General features: G+C 39.3%; 1 protein-coding gene across 26 annotated transcripts in view; it reads left to right on the forward strand.

The window, feature by feature from the left end:
• The window catches only part of KIF16B (kinesin family member 16B), a 314,538-nt gene that overhangs the window by 111,891 nt on the left and 183,080 nt on the right, over nt 1-19,567 (forward strand). Inside the window, exon 1 of one of the 26 annotated variants that reach the window (XM_077872133.1) lies at nt 18,492-19,084. The exons of the other annotated variants lie outside the window; for them this stretch is intronic. The gene's annotated coding sequence lies outside the window, so the exon portion shown is untranslated. Of the gene's footprint in view, nt 1-18,491; nt 19,085-19,567 lie in introns of those variants that run through there. 26 annotated transcript variants of the gene reach the window in all.

The raw sequence follows: 19,567 nt of genomic DNA on the forward strand, positions 1-19,567 counted from the left end.
CTAGGAATATTAGGTTACTGGCACAATTTACTAATACTATTTTGTCTCCACAGAAAAGGAAACACTTGCATGGCCTGTCTCTAAAGCGGAATTTGACCAAAAGTCTTTTATAATGTGTACTGATGTAAAGGGTCATCCGTCAGTGCTATCAGCAGGAGTGACAGGTTGCTGGGATTCTAACCCACGACCCATTTCATTTGTCTTGCTTGGACTTACTTGTAAATGAGAGTAGTTGGAGAATAGATGAGGTGGGGGGATTATCATCACTTATGTTTCTGTGTCTCAATACCTGGGTGGAATCTTGAACCATTATAGGTTTGTTCATACCCTATGACTTCAAAATTAGACAGTTCTACCCCTGAAGCCTAGAGCTGTATGGCAAGGCAGGTCCCACACAGCTGCATGAGTCTTGTCTACTCCACAGCATTCATGTGTCAATAAAAGTATAAATGAGTTTGGATTCCATCTGTATATTCTACCCCAAGCCAGCCAGGGCAACAAACAAGGGGACAGGGTCAAGTGGAGGATGTGCTATTGAGAGGTAGTTGAGTGCGGTGGTTAGCATCATTCATGGTCTCTGAAGTCAGGTTATCTACAGTCCAATTATACTAGTTGTGTAATTTGGACAGGTGACTGAACATTTTAGATATTAGCGATCTCTTTTAGTGTCTATCTTTTTCTTCTTTGGTAATACTGTAAGGGGCTCAGACAGCCCTACGTTCCATCAGGACCATATTGGCTAAGGAGCACACAAGGCATGTATGTTTTAGAATAAAGGACTTGGGTGTGCGTGTGCACACGTATGACTGTGCGTGTGAGTTTAAATTGGAATAAGAAAAACACGAGACTATTTTTAGCAAGATCATGGACGGCCTTTTCTATTTGCATTTTTATTTCAAAGAAAAGAAAAGCAATCAACTGCAAAGACATTAATGTCAGTTTGAATTTGAGAATTTAAGGATCGGAGAGCTATGTATTCCAAATTGGGCCTCCCAGAGGAAATATGAATCTGCCATGTGTTTATATGAGTCACATGTGGTGGGTTGGATTTTAGATACCTAAAAATCTTTACTAGATTCAGTCAGACCTTCAAAATTATATGCCTGGACTGAATCATATTAGCTCCCAGCAGAATTACTCTGATTGAACTAACTTTTGGCAACATCCCATTAACCTATATTGAAGGACAGTGTAAGAAATGCTTTAGAAAGCTGGTTGCCATGTTTAACCTGAGGAGTTAGTTGTTAGGGACTAGTTTGTGTGTCCTTGTGAGAACCTATCGAGGCATTTCTCCTAGGATCAGAGAGGGCGGGTACTGTGCCAAGAAGAGGTTGTGTTTTTAGCTCACAATATAAAGCCTCTTTATATTGACAGGTATATTTAGGGTCAGAGGTTTTTCCCACACTAAAAATGGATGTGTAGGTCTTCTTGTCAGATAGTCTGTGGCCTATCCTTCACTCTTAATTTATCCTACTGCCCTTTTGTTTCTCTCTTTTTTTTTCTTTTTGTTGTTGTTATTATTATTTGGTTTTCTTTTTTATTGTATGCAGGCTCTTTTCGGGCACTAGAGTGGAAGTGATAAAGAATATATGTTGTCACTTTAGTTCCTATGAACTGCTTACCTCTTGGTTTTGACAACAGTTGATAATTCATGCTTGAATTAATGACGTCAATAGAAGTTGCAGAATAACAATTGTCTGGCTTTACTCACCACTAAGTCCACTTATCCTCTGAAAAGTCAGGATAAGTGCTTTTTCCCCCTTTTATTATATTTTTAAGATAAGGAATTGATTTCAGAGCTACTTGAAATGATGACAGATAGGTTTGTTTTTTTTTTTTTCCTTCCTGGCTTATTCTGTCTTTCTTTTTTCTTTTTTTGATGATTACTAACCAGTCATGAAATTTCCTGGATTCAGTATGTTTTAGTTAACTGTAATTATTATTTTTGAAGTGCAAACTCTCACAAATTTGTTTAGTGGCTTTTTTCTGTGTGTGGCCCTACACAACCTTATAAATCTTTTAAAGCTCACTTGCTCTCTGCTGGAACAAGATGTCCTAGATGCATATTGAACCTTTTCTGTCTGAGATTTGAAATCAGCCATTTCTTTAGGGAAGGTTCTTTTAGGTTTCTGTTAGTAATAAATACCATTAGAGACCAACTTCTGAACCCTGGGGTGCTCACTGCTGCTGGGGTGCTGTGGCTATTAAGCCATTTCATACATGAAGTCTTTGTATTTGATTTCATAATTATGTATTTTCCCTTAAGTGAAAATCTTGATTCCTAAGACCATTAACAGATCATTTATTTGATTTATTCTGTCCGTGTATTACTTACTTGCTTTTTTGAAAGCTTTCAAGGCAGCATTACTAGTATTATAACTAATAATAGGGATCCCTGGATGGCGCAGCGGTTTGGCGCCTGCCTTTGGCCCAGGGCGCGATCCTGGAGACCCGGGATTGAATCCCACATCGGGCTCCCGGTGCATGGAGCCTGCTTCTCCCTCTGCCTGTGTCTCTGCCTCTCTCTCTCTCTGTGACTATCATAAATAAATAAATAAATACCTTAAAAAAATTAAAAAAAAATAACTAATAATTAAATTAATGAATGAAGCTTAAAATACATTTCTGGATATTTTTAAAATGTTAAAGAGGGTTTGTAGTCAGAGTGCTGCATTATAAATTTACATGAAATAATGGTTGTTTATGTGGTTATGTTGTCATTTTTGTGAGTACGTGGATTCATTTATTTCAGTTTATTTTCAATTTTAGGATTAAAAGATTTAAATTAGTATGTTACACATAATGAATAATGTATATTCACATATATATGTATTATATGTGTATATATATTATATAATTATATATTAATTATATTAATTATATAAAGATATATTGTATGTGTGTATATATATAATATATATTATATTTGTGCAGTTCTGCAATCTAAATCAATATATAGAAAGGTATACACAGATAAATCTTAGTTTTATTCTTGCCCTTGTAGATAACCATTTTTGTTAGTTGTTTATCTTTCCAAAAGTTATTCTTTTAGAAAATATGAATATATGAACATGCTTTTGGAAAGCAAATAGGAGTATATATTTTTGTTCTCCACAGTTGCTATAGTCTGTTGTCTGTACAACAGAGAAGAAAATATATACATTGTTCTACATCATTTTATTTGTTTATCAATAGATCCTGGTTCTCTTTAGAGATTTTCCTCATTAGATTTTTTTCATAATGGCACAGTACATTGTTGTCTGGATAGATACACTGTGTCTATTATCAGTTGACCCAAGATTTCCCTATTGCTGGGCATTTTTTCTTTAATGTTTTGAAGTATAAAGGACGTCAAAGGAATAACTGAATAATTATGTGTGTGTGTGTGTGAAAGTCATTTCATACTTTTCGATGTGAATTCATAGGGTAGAATTCTAGAAGTGAAATTGCTGAGTCAAGGATAAATTAATCTGTACATTAGGAAAGGTATTGCCAGATCTTTTCCATAGGGGTTGTATCATTTTTCTTTTTCAACAAGCTCTCAATTGAGTAAGTTGTCCTAGGAAAATTTTACCAATTAAAAAAAAAATTTTACCAATTTGATAGATCAGAAATGGATTATGATAGTTTTAATTTGTGTTATTCTTATAAGCGAAGTTAAGAGAATGTCTTATTTAAGGGCCAATTGTATTTTCTGTGAATTATTTGTTTCTATAATTAAAAACATTTTTTTTCTATTGGCTTTTTAGCTATTCCTCTCCCCTGAATATCTAGGATTCTTTGTATATTAAATCATGTCAATAAGGATATATTCCAGATATTTTTCAGTTTTGTGTTTTTATTGTATGGTTTATGTTTATACATGAATTATGTAAAAATTTGCATTTGTTTTTATAGTGATGTGTGGGAGTGTGTATAATATAGTCACACAGTAGTTTTTATAGTCAAATGTATTAATCTTTTATTTTGTGGCTTCTGGATTTTGAATCATAACTAGGTATACTTTACTTTGAGACTATTAAGGAATATACTTTATTTTTTCACAACATCTCTCTAGTTTTATATTTTACATTTAAATCTTTGACCCATTTATAGTTTATCCTTTGTAAAGTATATAAAGTTATGGAGTCAACTTTGTCTTTTTTGAATGACTATGGTAGGGGAGAAGGTCAGGGAACCCCAAGATGTGCCACTTTGGCATACTGATAATTTTGTATTGAAGCATTTGAGAAATAGCCAGTATAAGGATATTCAGACCCTCCCCTGTCCCCCGGAAAGTGGGAAATACATCTCCCATATGAAAAGTACCCCCTCTGTACTAGGAAGTTAAAAGATATCCTTATCACTAGAGTTAGAGACTCTAAAGCCAAGAAAACTGTAGAAACAAACCTTGTTACTTTTTACTAATTTACTTCTTCAGGCCAAATTTTGCTTAGAATTGCTTACAAGAGCTCCCAAACATTTTTTTCCCCTTGATCCTATCAATTCCTCATCAGTTTATTGTCTTTTTGTCTAAACAGTGTAAGATTGCCTGCCTTGGTCCATTTCTTTAGATCTCTATTTCATTGTTAAGCCTCCTTGCACATGTAATAAAACTTCGTTTTTTTCCTCCAGGTAATCTATTTTTAAACCACCTGGAAGACCTTGAAGGGTAGAAGGAAAATATTTCCTCCCCTGCACTGTGTAGTTGTCATACTACATACATTTACAAATTGACCTTTACTCGACTGTTTTGATAGGTCATCATTTGCATCATCATAATCTCCCAAATGCATTTAGGTTTGTTTCTGAGCTTTTAGACTTTCTCTATTGTCTGTTCGCTCATCTATGTCGCTGTTTACATGATTTAATTCTGGGTTATTTAATGTCAGGGTTGTGACCCCTATGCTCCTTTGGCTTTCCATTTGTCTGCTATACCATTGCTTCTAACGTCATTTTGAGTCTTCCTGATTCGTTTTGTGTTAGGTGTCTCTGTATCTGAAACAGAAAAGAGTTTTGCTCTGTTAATCTGAAAATCATTGAATTAAGCCCTTTTTTTATATACATCGATAAGACTAGTATGATTGGTTTGGTTCTGTGATATTGATTTATACATTGCTTATGTATGCATGTGTGCACATTTTTAAAAGTATCTTTCCTAGGTCTTTTCTTTGGTTAGCAGTGTGTTTTTTTATACTTGCAGTGTGTGGGGGAAATCTGTATTTTTGTTTTAATAGTTATTTTTATGACAGTAGGGTCACAAAAAACTCTCAGTCACTTTTCCTTTACTTTAGACCATGTCTGTTTGTCTCCTGCAATGAACAACAATGAAATTAACTTTTTTTTTTTCCTCCTTCTTCTGGTTTCCTCTCCTTCTCTTCTATCTGCACTTTTGGTTACCTCTGCGGCATTTCTTAGTGTTTATCTTTGTATCCTTAAATGATATTTTCCATCTTAAAATGCCATCCTTTCTGCTTCAGCTGGTACCTGTGAGGTGGCCTATGAGTTGCGCTACTGCCAAATGGTTGGTGCATTAATATTTCCATGCTATTCAGGAATTTTCCCTCCCACATTTATGAAAGTCTTGGTTCTACACTGATGTATACCTAGGAGTCTCCATCAGTCCTTCTTGCTGAGGTTTCTCTCGTCTCTTTGTTAGGTAAAGCTTGTCCTCTGATAGATTTCTCCAGAAGAGCTCTCAAGAAAAATAACTCCCCTCAGAGAATACCTACACCTGGTTCATTCATTTTTTCTTTGTAGGTACTGCTCCATTATTTTTTGGCATTGAATGTTTGACGTTAAAGTCAGTTGGCAACTGAATTTGCTTTCCTGTATAGGTGACGTGGTCTTTTAATTAGCTGCCCAAAAGATTCTTCATCTTTAAAGTCTGTTGGGTTTCCTAGTGTATGTCTTGGTGTTTCCAGCCATATGGCGTGCTTTCCAATTCACAGATTAGAGCAAGGGTCAGTAAACTTTTTACATAAAGGACCAGAGAGTAAATCATTTCAGCTTTGGGGTAGGCCATGTGTTCTCTGTCACAGCTACCAACTCGGCTGTTATAGTACGAAAGCAGCCAGAGATGGTACTAACACAGATGGACCTGACTGGATTTGGCTAGGGGCTCTAGCTCTAGTTTGCCAATAGCTGGTTTAGAAAGTGGTGCTTTATTTCCGAGATGTTTGCTTGCAGTAAATTTCAAATATTTGATTTGTTCCATTGTTTCAGTTTTTTTGTTTGGATGGAGAAATATATTTTGTTCCTTTGATAACTTTTTTAAATGTCTGTCACCTTTTGTCTTATCTGTCTCCAATTGATCTTGGTTTCATTTTCAGTGCTTTTTCACTCTTTAGATCCTTTACTGTGCTTTCTAGGATCTCTGTTTTCTCATGTGTTCTTTGTACTTTATTCTTCATTTCCTAATTATTGTTTCTTTGTATCCTTCCTGAGTTCTGTACATTTTCTTCTCCCTTCATGCTATTGTGTAATCATGTCTTTGAATTCTTGAAATATACTATTATACCTTTCTAGCTTTGTGGCTATATTTTTCTGGTGAATATTCTTATGCTGAGAAATAATCTTTTTTCTTATAGTGGATATGGCAGTTTTACTTGCCTTTTTTGTTCCCATTTGAATTATTTGTGTTTTCCTGAATTATCTACTAGTTGCAGGGTCCTGGGAGGGTAGAAGACTTAGGGCAGCCAGCCCTACCAGTTTTTCAGCATAGCATCTTCTCTGCTGCTGCTACTGGAATGGGTGGTTTCTTTGCTACATGGCACTGGCTCTTTGCACTTTTTTCACTTTTAATGCCCTCTGCTTCCCCAGTACTTCCTGCTCTACCCTGCTCATTCTCAGACCTGAGACCTGTCTAGAGCAGTTCCCACAAAGAAGCCCCTCTCCTGGTAGTGAATATTCTTTTGCTGGTGTTTTCTGGGTCTGCTACTAGTAAAGTCCCTTTACCCTACACCCTCCCCATTCTTCCTGGTTACATCCTCTCCCCTGCACATAGTTGTCATCTCTCATGCCATCCATTCTGCTGATGCAGGTTTACCCTTCCATACTACATTTGAAATAGATATAATAAAATGTTTTATTCTTCTAGTTGTTTTTCATGGTTTTTAGAAGTGGGTAATTCCCACAATTCCTATCTGGCCTTGCATGAGTCCCATATATTCCTTTTAAACTAGGTACACATGAGCTTATTTTTAAAATATTAAAGTGAATGAAACCAAGGTATGAACCAAAAAAAATTTGCATCCCAAATGTTTCTAAAGATGTCTGTGGGAATACTTTTTTGTGCGCTGGGTATGTACGCATGTATGTATGTAATCTTCATCAGAACTGGTAGTGTGAACATGAGACAAGGCTTGTTTAATAATTACTTCCTCTTCTGACTTCTGGTTTACCAAGTACACAAGAGAGGGCTTTAAGTGAACTTGACTAAGGTATTCTGAGAAACAATTTTTTTGACATGGTGGTATTTACTTCAGTGTAAGGGAAATGGCATAGAAATCTCAAGAAGGAAGTCTTCCAGTTACTTAGGAGAGCTATTTTGGGTCATTTATGATTTACCAAGAATCACCATCAGTATCCATTTAAATACTAAGTGAAGTACAGTTGTGTATGCCTCATAAACTTTTTGAGTGGCTAGAGGAGCTCCATTTTTTTCCTGTTCCTCAGTATTCTATGAAATGTGTTTTCATGTCTCCCGAGTCTAGCAGAATCTTGCATTTGTTGCTATAAATGTCTCCCATCAGAAGGCCAAATAAGGAAGTTACAATTATAGAAATGTTTTCCCTGAAGACATTAGCCACATGAGATACTAAATGACTTGCGCTATTTCAGTCTCTGTCATTTGTAGGTTTTTTTTTCCTATGTGAGTTTGGAAGGCAGCCTGCAGAATATATGCTGACAAGTCTGTTTTCTGTGTAATGTGGAAGAAACATCGAGATAGAGGTTGTGACGGACTCAAACCTGTCTGAGAATACGCAGAAATTAGAAGGTGACACTGCCGTCAGCATGCTGCCCAGCACTCCATTCACACTTCCACATTACTTGTCACTTCAGACAAATTGCAGTATTTTCTGGTGGAACACAGTAAGCTATACCCTGCTCACAACATTTCACTATTTATCTCTCTCCAAAGAGTGGCACATTCATGTCTCTTCAGAACTGAACTCCTGTCAGTCAAAATAGAGATCTGAAATATGATGTTTGTTTCCACATGTCTTGTGTCTCTTCTCATGCAAAGCTCCATTCTGCCCCAAATCATTTGTTGAGCATATCTGGTGAACCAGGTTCTGTTAGGTCCTGGGGTTACAACTCTGAGTGTGATGCTGTCCTGTTCTCAAAGAACTCAGCTCAGGGAGGGAGACAGCGGGTGATGACGGTGCTGTCCTCATTAGAGCCTGTGTAATGTGGGCATCTTGCACGGGGGGAGAGCCTGTTGGGCAGGGTGTGCGTGTGTTGGCAGATGTGGCCATCGAGTTCTTAGATCCTTTTGGCTCTCCTGTCCCTTTATCTACCTCATGCTGGGAAAGCTTCTGCAGTAGAACTTGGCCAACTTGAAGCCAGTGGTCTAGGGTTTAGATATTTTAAACTGGAAGACACCTGATGGAGCTTTCAGCTCTGAGTGCAGATAGATGATTGATGTAGAGTTGGGGCTTGTTTGCTCATTTCTGTTGTGGTGCTAGACTCAGGTTGTAGGAATACCAAAACGAGGTGAGGTGCGTGGGGGGCTTATTTGTGTCTCTTCTAGCTCTTCCCCTTCACGCATTTTAGCCACTCCTCCACCCCCCTATTTTGAAGTGGTTTCAGGGCTTACTGCCACTGACTGGATACCCCATGCCCACCTCCACTCTTGGGTTCTTTGTTCATCTGTTATTTATCTCAAAGTCATTATTTTCTGAGTGAGTTTGCAGACCATCTTTAGGTGCTTATGATCCTTGTGTAAGTGGAAAGTCATGTAGATGCAGAATTCTTTTGCTTCGGGCAGCAGGGGTGGCTCAGCGGTTTAGCGCCACCTTCAGCCCAGGGTATGATCCTAGAGACACGGGATTGAGTCCCACGTCGGGCTCCCTGCATGGAGCCTGCTTCTCCCTCTGCCCCCCTGCCCTGTGTCTCTCGTGGATAAATAAATAAAATCTTAAAAAAAAAAAAAAAAGAATTCTTTTGCTTCTGATTTTTTCCCCCTTCAAAAAACTGTGAATGTCACTTATGTTTCACATTCAGTATTGCCAATGGAAATTCTTATATCATCCTAATATTTTTTTCAACTTGTAACTTTTTCTTTTATCTCAATACAGGATTTTTAATATATATATATATATATGTATTTTTTTTTTTTACAGAATTCCTCCTCCTCCTCCTCCTCCTCTTCCTCCTCCTCCTCCTCCTCCTCCTCCTCTTCCTCTTTGTCTTCCATCTTCCTACTCAGATCTTTCCCTGGTCAGACGCTGGCCTCTTTTGAGCTTTGTTCCATTGACTTTGTAGTTCTCTCTCATTTATTCTCTCCTCTTTTTCTAGAGTGCCCATTTCCTTTCATGTAGATTGTCCATTCTCCTTCCTCTGTATTGCTCATCTGTTCCCACGTTTTCATCCCTTCACTCTGTGTACTTGGCTTTCTGTGACTGTATCTCCTATTCTCTGCCTCACTCATTTGGTTATTTGGAGTGCAGGTTTAGTTCTTTCCTCTTCTAATATAGGAGTTAATTCTGAGTTTGCACTCATTTCTTGGCCATTTCATCTTGATCTCTCATTTCTCTCTCTTTCTTTTAAAGGTCTCATATTCTTGGATTAGCTTCAGTTTCTTAATGTAAACAGAATAGAGCAAAAGTACTTTCTTTTTTTTTTCCCTCCATATATTTTGTTACTTCTGAAATTTTCTTTTTTAAATCTTTTTAATAATTTATTTTTTATTGGTGTTCAATTTGCCAACATACAGAATAACACCCAGTGCTCATCCCGTCAAGTGTCCCCCTCAGTGCCCGTCACCCATTCACCCCCACTCCCCGCCCTCCTCCCCTTCCACCACCCCTGGTTCGTTTCCCAAAGTTAGGAGTCTTTATGTTCTGTCTCCCTTTCTGATATTTTCTACCCATTTCTTCTCCCTTCCTTTCTGTTCTCTTTCACTATTATTTATATTCCCCAAATAAATGAGAACATACAATGTTTGTCCTTCTCCAATTGACTCCTTTCACTCAGCATAATACCCTCTAGTTCCATCGACGTTGAAGCAAATGGTGGGTATTTGTCATTTCTAATGGCTGAGAATATTCCATTGTATACATAGACCACAGCTTCTTTATCCATTCATTTTTCGATGGACACCGAGGCTCCTTACACAGTTTGGCTATTGTGGACATTGCTGCTATAAACATCGAGGTGCAGGTGTCCCAGCGTTTCACTGCATCTTTGGGGTAAATCCCCAGCAGTGCAATTGCTGGGCCGTAGGGCAGGTCTACTTTTAACCCTTTGAGGAACCTCTGCACAGTTTTCCAGAGAGGCTGCACCAGTTCACATTCCCACCAACAGTGTAAGACGGTTCCCCTTTCTCCGCATCCTCTCCAACATTTGTGGTTTCCTGTGTTGTTAATTTTCCCCATTCTCACTGGTGTGAGGTGGTATCTCATTTTGGTTTTGATTTGTATTTCCCTGATGGCAAGTGATGCGGAGCATTTTCTCATATGCGTGTTGGCCATGTCTATGTCTTCCTCTGTGAGATTTCTCTTCATGTCTTTTGCCCATTTCATGATTGGATTGTTTCTTTGGTGTTGAGTTTAATAAGTTCTTTACAGATCGTGGAAACTAGTTCTTTATCTGATACGTCATTTGCAAAGATCTCCCATTCTGTAGGTTGTCTTTTAGTTTTGTTGACTGCATCCTTTGCTGTGCAGAAGCTTCTTATCTTGATGAAGTCCCAATAGTTCATTGAGGAAGACACAAAGAGATGGAAAAATATACCATGCTCATGGATTGGCAGAATTAATATTGTGAAAATGTCAATGTTACCCAGGGCAGTTTACACGTTTAATGCAATCCCTATCAAAATACCATGGACTTTCTTCAGAGAGTTAGAACAAATTATTTTAAGATTTGTGTGGAATCAGAAAAGACCCAGAATAGCCAGGGGAATTTTAAAAAAGAAAACCATAGCTGGGGGCATCACAATGCCAGATTTCAGGTTGTACTACAAAGCTATGGTCATCAAGACAGTGTGGTACTGGCACAAAACAGACACATAGATCAATGGAACAGAATAGAGAACCCAGAAGTGGACCCTCAACTTTATGGCCAACTAATATTCGACAAAGGAGGAAAGACTATCCACTGGAAGAAAGTCTCTTCCAGAAATAGTGCTGGGAAAATTGGACATCCACATGCAGAAGAATGAGACTAGACCACTCCCTTGCACCATACACAAAGATAAACTCAAAATGGATGAAAGATCTAAATGTGAGACAAGATTCCATCAAAATCCTAGAGGAGAACACAGGCAACACCCTTTTTGAACTCGGCCACAGTAACTTCTTGCAAGATACATCCATGAAGGCAAAAGAAACAAAAGCAAAAATGAACTATTGGGACTTCATCAAGTACTTTATTTCTGATATCTTGAATACTTGTTCCTCTTATTTTACATGACAAAATCATTTTGCCTAGGAGAGTCCCTCTTGTTGGTTTTTGTGGGCTACTGTTGCATGTTGTTTAAATTGGTAGTAGTAGGAGGGCAAGATGGCAGAAGAGTAGGGTCCCCAGTCACCTGTCCCCACCAAATTACCTACATAACCTTCAAATTATCCTGAAAATCTACGAATTCGGCCTGAGATTTAAAGACAGAACAGCTGGAACAAACAGTGAGAAGAGTTCCCGCTTCTATGAAGGTAGGAAGACGGGGGGAAGAAATAAATAAAGAAACAAAAGGCCTCCAAGGGGGAGGGGCCCCGCGAGGAGCCGGGCTGAGGCCGGGGCGAGTGTCCCCAGGACAGGAGAGCCCCGTCCCGGAGGAGCAGGAGCTGCAACAACCTTCCCAGGCGGAAAGGGGCTCGCAGGGAGTTAGAGCAGGACCCAGGAGGGAGGGGATGCCCTCGGGCTCCCTGGGACACTAACAGACACCTGCGCCCCGGGAGAGTGCGCCGAGCTCCCTAAGGGCTGCAGCGCGCACGGCGGGACCCGGAGCAGCTCGGAAAGGCTCGGGGGCGGCTCCGCAGAGGGGGCTGCGGGGCGGGAGCGCGAATCCAACAGTGTAGAACCCGGAGCATAGGGCGCCGGGACACATCCCAGGATCCGGCCTCCTCCCAGGACAGGCAGAGGCCGGGAGGGCCCAGGACCGCATGGACACTCCTGCCCGGAGCTGAGCACATCAGCGGCCCCGGCCGGATCCTCCAGGCCCTGCAGATGGAGAGCTCCGGAGTTACTGCGGGGGCTGACTCCAGGGCTCCAGAGCTGGCCCTGCCACTGGGTTGTTCCTCCTGGGGCCTCACGGGGTAAACAGCCCCCACTGAGCCCTGCACCAGGCAGGGGCACAGCAGCTCCCCCAAGTGCTAACACCTGAAAATCAGCACAACAGGACCCTCCCCCAGAAGACCAACTAGACGGACAAGTTCCAGGGGAAGTCAAGGGACTTAAACTACACAGAATCAGAAGATACTCCCCCGTTTTTTTTTTTTTCTTCTTTTTTTCTTTCTGATTTCTATTTGCTTCTTCCCTCACCCTTTTTTTTTCTTTTAATCTTTTTTTTTCTTTTTTTCTTCCTTTTTTCTTTTTTCTTTTTCTCTTTTCTTTCCTTCTTTCTCTCCTCTCTTTTTCTCCTTTTCCCAATACAACTTGTTTTGGCCACTCTGCACTGAGCAAAATGACTAGAAGGAAAACCTCACCTCAAAAGAAAGAATCAGAAACAGTCCTCTCTCTCACAGAGTTACAAAATCTGGATTACAATTCAATGTCAGAAAGCCAATTCAGAAGCACTATTTATACAGCTACTGGTGGCTCTAGAAAAAAGCATAAAGGACTCAAGAGACTTCATGACTGCAGAATTTAGATCCAATCAGGCAGAAATTAAAAATCAATTGCATGAGATGCAATCCAAACTAGAAGTCCTAACGATGAGGGTTAACGAGGTGGAAGAACGAGTGAGTGACATAGAAGACAAGTTGATGGCAAAGAGGGAAACTGAGGAAAAAAGAGACAAACAATTAAAAGACCAAGAAGATAGATTAAGGGAAATAAATGACAGCCTGAGGAAGAAAAACCTATGTTTAATTGGGGTTGCTGAGGGAGCTAAAAAGGGACAGAGGTCCAGAATATGTATTTGAACAAATCATAGCTAAAAACTTTCCTAATCTGGGAAGGGAAACAGGCATTCAGAATCAGGAGATAGGGAGATACCCCCCCCCAAAATCAATAAAAACCATTCAACACCTCGACATTTAATAGTGAAGCTTGCAAATTCCAAAGATTAAGAGAAGATCCTTAAAGCAGCAAGAGACAAGAAATCACTGACTTTTATGGGGAGGACTATTAGGATAACAGCAGACCTCTCCACAGAGACCTGGCAGACCAGAAAGGGCTGGCAGGATATATTCAGGGTCCTAAATGAGAAGAACATGCAGCCAAGAATGCTCTATCCAGCAAGGCTCTCATTCAGAATAGAAGGAGAGATAAAGAGCTTCCAAGACAGGCAGAAGCTGAAAGAATATGTGACCTCCAAACCAGCTCTGCAAGAAATTTTAAGGGGGATTCTCAAAATTCCCCTTTAAAAAGAAGTCTAATAGAACAATCCACAAAAACAAGGACTGAAAAAAAAAAACAAGGACTGAATAGATATCATGATGACAGTAAACTCATATCTTTCAATAGTAACTCTGAACTTGAACAGGCTTAATGACCCCATCAAAAGGCGCAGGGTTTCAGACTGGATAAAAAAGCAGGACCCATCTCTTTGCTGTCTACAAGAGACTCATTTTAGACAGAAGGACACCTACAGCCTGAAAATAAAAGGTTGGAGAACCATTTACCATTCAGATGGTCCTCAAAGGAAAGCAGGGGTAGCCATCCTTATATCAGATAAACTAAAATTTACCTTGAAGACTGTAGTGAGAGATGAAGAGGGACACTATCTCATACTTAAAGGATCTATCCAACAAGAGGACTTAACAATCCTCAATATATATGCCCCGAATGTGGGAGCTGCCAAATATATCAATCAATTAATAACCAAAGTTAAGGCGTACTTAGATAATAATACACTTATACTTGGTGACTTCAATCTAGCGCATTCTACACTCGATAGGTATTCTAAACACAACATCTCCAAAGAAACAAGAGCTTTAAATGATACACTGGACCAGATGGATTTCACAGATATCTACAGAACTTTACATCCAAACTCAACTGAATACACATTCTTCTCAAGTGCACATGGAACTTTCTCCAGAATAGACCACATACTGGGTCACAAATTGGGTCTGAACCGATACCAAAAGATTGGGATCGTCTCCTGCATATTCTCAGACCATAATGCCTTGAAATTAGAACTAAATCACAACAAGAAGTTTGGAAGGACTTCAAACACGTGGAAGTTAAGGACCATCTTGCTAAAAGATGAAAGGGTCAACCAGGAAATTAAGGAAGAATTAAAAAGATTCATGGAAACTAATGAGAATGAAGATACAACCGTTCAAAATCTTTGGGATGCAGCAAAAGCAGTCCTGAGGGGGAAATACATTGCAATACAAGCATCCATTCAAAAACTGGAAAGAACTCAAATACAAAAGCTAACCTTACACCTAAGGGAGCTAGAGAAAAAACAGCAAAAAGATCCTACACCCAGCAGAAGAAGAGAGTTAATAAAGATTCTAGCAGAACTCAACAAAATTGAGACCAGAAGAACTGTGGAACAGATCAACAAAACCAGGAGTTGGTTCTTTGAAAGAATTAATAAGATAAATAAACCATTAGCCAGCCTTATTAAAAAGAAGAGAGAGAAAACACAAATTAATAAAATCATGAATGAGAAAGGAGAGATCACTACCAACACCAAGGAAATACAAACGATTTTAAAAACATATTATGAACAGCTATACGCCAACAAATTAGGCAATCTAGAAGAAATGGATGCATTTCTGGAAAGCCACAAACTACCAAAAGTGGAACAGGAAGAAATAGAAAACCTGAACAGGCCAATAACCAGGGAGGAAATTGAAGCAGTCATCCAAAACCTCCCAAGACACAAGAGTCCAGGGCTAGATGGCTTCCCAGGGGAATTATATCAAACGTTTAAAGAAGAACCCATACCTATTCTCCTAAAGCTGTTTGGAAAGATAAAAAGAGATGGAGTACTTCCAAATTCGTTCTATGAGGCCAGCATCACCTTAATTCCAAAACCAGACAAAGACCCCACCAAAAAGAATTATAGACCAATATCCCTGATGAACACAGATGCAAAAATTCTCAACAAGATACTAGCCAACAGGATCCAACAGCACATTAAGAAAATTATTCACCATGACCAAGTAGGATTTATCCCTGGGACACAAGGCTGGTTCAACACTCGTAAAACAATCAATGTGATTCATCATATCAGCAAGAGAAAAACCAAGAACCATATGATCCTCTCATTAGATGCAGAGAAAGCATTTGACAAAATACAGCATCCATTCCTGATCAAAATCTTCAGAGTGTAGGGATAGAGGGAACATTCCTCAACATCTTAAAAGCCATCTACGAAAAGCCCACAGCAAATATCATTCTCAATGGGGAAGCACTGGGAGCCTTTCCCCTAAGATCAGGAACAAGACAGGGATGTCCACTCTCACCACTGCTATTCAACATCGTACTGGAAGTCCTAGCCTCAGCAATCAGACAACAAAAATACATTAAAGGAATTCAAATTGGCAAAGAAGAAGTCAAACTCTCCCTCTTCGCCTATGACATGATACTCTACATAGAAAACCCAAAATCCTCCACCCCAAGATTGCTAGAACTCATACAGCAATTTGGTAGCGTGGCAGGATACAAAATCAGTGCCCAGAAGTCAGTGGCATTTCTATACACTAACAGTGAGACTGAAGAAAGAGAAATTAAGGAGTCAATCCCATTTACAATTGCACCCCAAAGCATAAGATACCTAGGAATAAACCTAACCAAAGAGGTAAAGGATCTATACCCTCAAAACTACAGAACACTTCTGAAAGAAATTGAGGAAGACACAAAGAGATGGAAAAATATACCATGCTCATGAATTGGCAGAATTAATATTGTGAAAATGTCAATGTTACCCAGGGCAGTTTACACGTTTAATGCAATCCCTATCAAAATACCATGGACTTTCTTCAGAGAGTTAGAACAAATTATTTTAAGATTTGTGTGGAATCAGAAAAGACCCAGAATAGCCAGGGGAATTTTAAAAAAGAAAACCATAGCTGGGGGCATCACAATGCCAGATTTCAGGTTGTACTACAAAGCTGTGGTCATCAAGACAGTGTGGTACTGGCACAAAAACAGACACATAGATCAATGGAACAGAATAGAGAATCCAGAAGTGGACCCCCAACTTTATGGCCAACTAATATTCGACAAAGGAGGAAAGACTGTCACTGGAAGAAAGTCTCTTCAATAAATGGTGCTGGGAAAATTGGACAGCCACATGCAGACGAATGAGTCTAGACCACTCCCTTGCACCATACACAAAGATAAACTCAAAATGGATGAAAGATCTAAATGTGAGACAAGATTCCATCAAAATCCTAGAGGAGAACACAGGCAACACCCTTTTTGAACTCGGCCACAGTAACTTCTTGCAAGATACATCCATGAAGGCAAAAGAAACAAAAGCAAAAATGAACTATTGGGACTTCATCAAGATAAGAAGCTTTTGCACAGCAAAGGATACAGTCAACAAAACTCAAAGACAACCTACAGAATGGGAGAAGATCTTTGCAAATGACGTATCAGATAAAGAACTAGTTTCCACGATCTGTAAAGAACTTATTAAACTCAACACCAAAGAAACAATCCAATCATGAAATGGGTAAAAGACATGAACATAAATCTCACAGAGGAAGACCTAGACATGGCCAACACGCACATGAGAAAATGCTCCGCATCATTTGCCATCAGGGAAATACAAATAAAAACCAAAATGAGATACCACCTCACACCAGTGAGAATGGGGAAAATTAATAAGGCAGGAAACAACAAATGTTGGGGAGGATGCGGAGAAAAGGGAACCGTCTTACACTTTTGGTGGGAATGTGAACTGGTGCAGCCACTCTGGAAAACTGTGTGGAGGTTCCTCAAAGAGTTAAAAATAGACCTGCCCTATGACCCAGCTATTGCACTGCTGTGGATTTACGCCAAAGTGCAGATGCAATGGAACGCTGGGAGACCTACACCCCAAAGTTTATAGCAGCAATGTCCACAATAGCCAAACTATGGAAGGAGCCTCGGTGTCCATCGAAAGATGAATGGAGAAAGAAGATGTGGTTTATGTATACAATGGAATATTACTCAGTCATTAGAAATGACAAATACCCACCATTTGCTTCAACATGGATAGAATTGGAGGGTATTTTGCTGAGTGAAATAAGTCAGTCGGAGTAGGACAAACATTATATCGTCTCATTTATTTGGGGAATATAAATAATAGTGAAAGGGAATAGAGGGGAATGGAGAGGAAATGGGTAGGAAATATCAGAAAGGGAGACAGAACATAAAGACTCCTTACTGTGGAAAACAAACTAGGGGTGGTGGAAGGGGAGGAGGGTGGGGGGTGGGGGAGAATGGGTGACGGGCACTGAGGGGGGCAGTTGACGGGATGAACGCTGGGTGTTATTCTGTATGTTGGCAAATTGAGCACCAATAAAAAGTAAATTTATTGTCTGAAAAGAAAAGTTATTAGTTTATAAAAAAAATTGTTTGTTAGTGATTGTTGCCTGTTATTTGTTGTCCGTTAGGATGGTTGATGTTTCTTAAATTGTTACTGTTGTTGCTTATGGGTTACTTGTCCTTGTTATTTGTTTGGGAGGATTTTCTTTGGTTCCCCACACTACTTACCTTGTTTATTTTCAGGATTCTTGGCCCGGTTGCAAGCTCAAAGACTAGTCTAAGTGGACTGTGCTTTGCCAAATTCTTGGTATCTATTGGTGGTTTGTCTAGCTCAGCTTGCTATTGTGATGAGGGATGGTCCATTACCATTATATTTTATGGGATTATTTAAAGGAAGAATTATTCATAATAAATGGAAACATTTGTGTTTTTTATCTTTGCGTAAATGCAGTGTGAGAATGATCTTCCTCATAGGACACTGTATGGGCAGTTCTTCTTCTGCTCCTTCCTGTTACCATATACCAGGACACAATGTGCAGTGGCTTGTTCCCTGCATCCTGGCTGTGTATAGCAGTTGATATAGAATGAACAGTAACAATGGCTGTGGTTGCTCTGGGATGATGCAACAGTCTAGGCCACTTCAGATAGGCTGTTTCTCCCACCAAGATTTGTCACTGGAGCTAGGGAAACGCATGGGAAGGAACCTTCCAGGCCGACCTTGCTTTTTTTCCTCAGACACTTACCTGTCCCTGGTTTTATTGTAAGAAGTGTCTCTCAGGATCTGGCTCATTATCACCAGTATTACTAAATGCAAAAGTGTTTGTTAGTTTACATTGATTTCCTTGTTTTTATCAGCGTTTCAGTGTGGACATAGCTGAGAGTGGACTGGCTGCCACTAGTTTTGGCAATTGCTGTCATAAGCCAGTTCTCATTAAAGCTTTTAACTTGCTTTTAACTTAGGGTGGACATTTTCAATGGACTTTTCCAGTGTAAGTTTCTAGCACCATTTTCTCTCCTTAATGAATTGCTGGTCACCCTCTAGGATCCCTTCACCCCTCTTCTCATGATTAGTGAAGTTGAGGGCAGGTCTCTGATCTCAATTCCAGAAGGTGATCAAAAACATTTGAATATTTCTCACATCAGAATGAGTCTCTGTGATTTATTACTTAGCCGCAACTCCCTTCAACTCTTTAAGAATAGTTTTTAGGTCATAGTAAATATTTTAGAATGGGAAGGAAGAATGAAAAGATGTTCTAAGTGGCCCACATCTAATGTAAATCAGGTAAGTCCCTAAAGAAAGGTATTAAATTCCTTTCTCTTTTCAAGTATAGTCCATGATTAGAAGAATTTAAAGTGCTCACTCAGTTTTCAGGGGAGCGTTCATTTTATGTTTGAGTGTCTGCTAATGCTGGGAGTCTGAAAACCAAGTTAAAAAAGACAAGGTCCTTGTTCTTAAGAGGTGATGGGGAATCTAATTGGTAAATATGAGTGGATTCAGTCCAGGGTGTTGATTTTTTTTTTTTTTTTTTTTTTGAGTCATGGTATTTTCTCAAATTCATCTGTAAGTTTTATGTAGGACCACTTACTGCTCAGTCTATGAATTTTTCAGAAATCCACTCTTACCTACCTGGGATGTTTTAAGCCAAAATTGATATAATAGGAGGATTTAAATAGTATGGTCTTTAGTAATTAGACCTGTTTGGCAGTTAGTATCCATGGACTTTTTAGATAATCAAAGTCTGGTAGCTTTATTATACACACAGAC

The sequence above is a fragment of the Canis aureus genome, chromosome 26 (assembly GCF_053574225.1).
Source record: "Canis aureus isolate CA01 chromosome 26, VMU_Caureus_v.1.0, whole genome shotgun sequence".
NCBI lineage: Eukaryota > Metazoa > Chordata > Mammalia > Carnivora > Canidae > Canis > Canis aureus.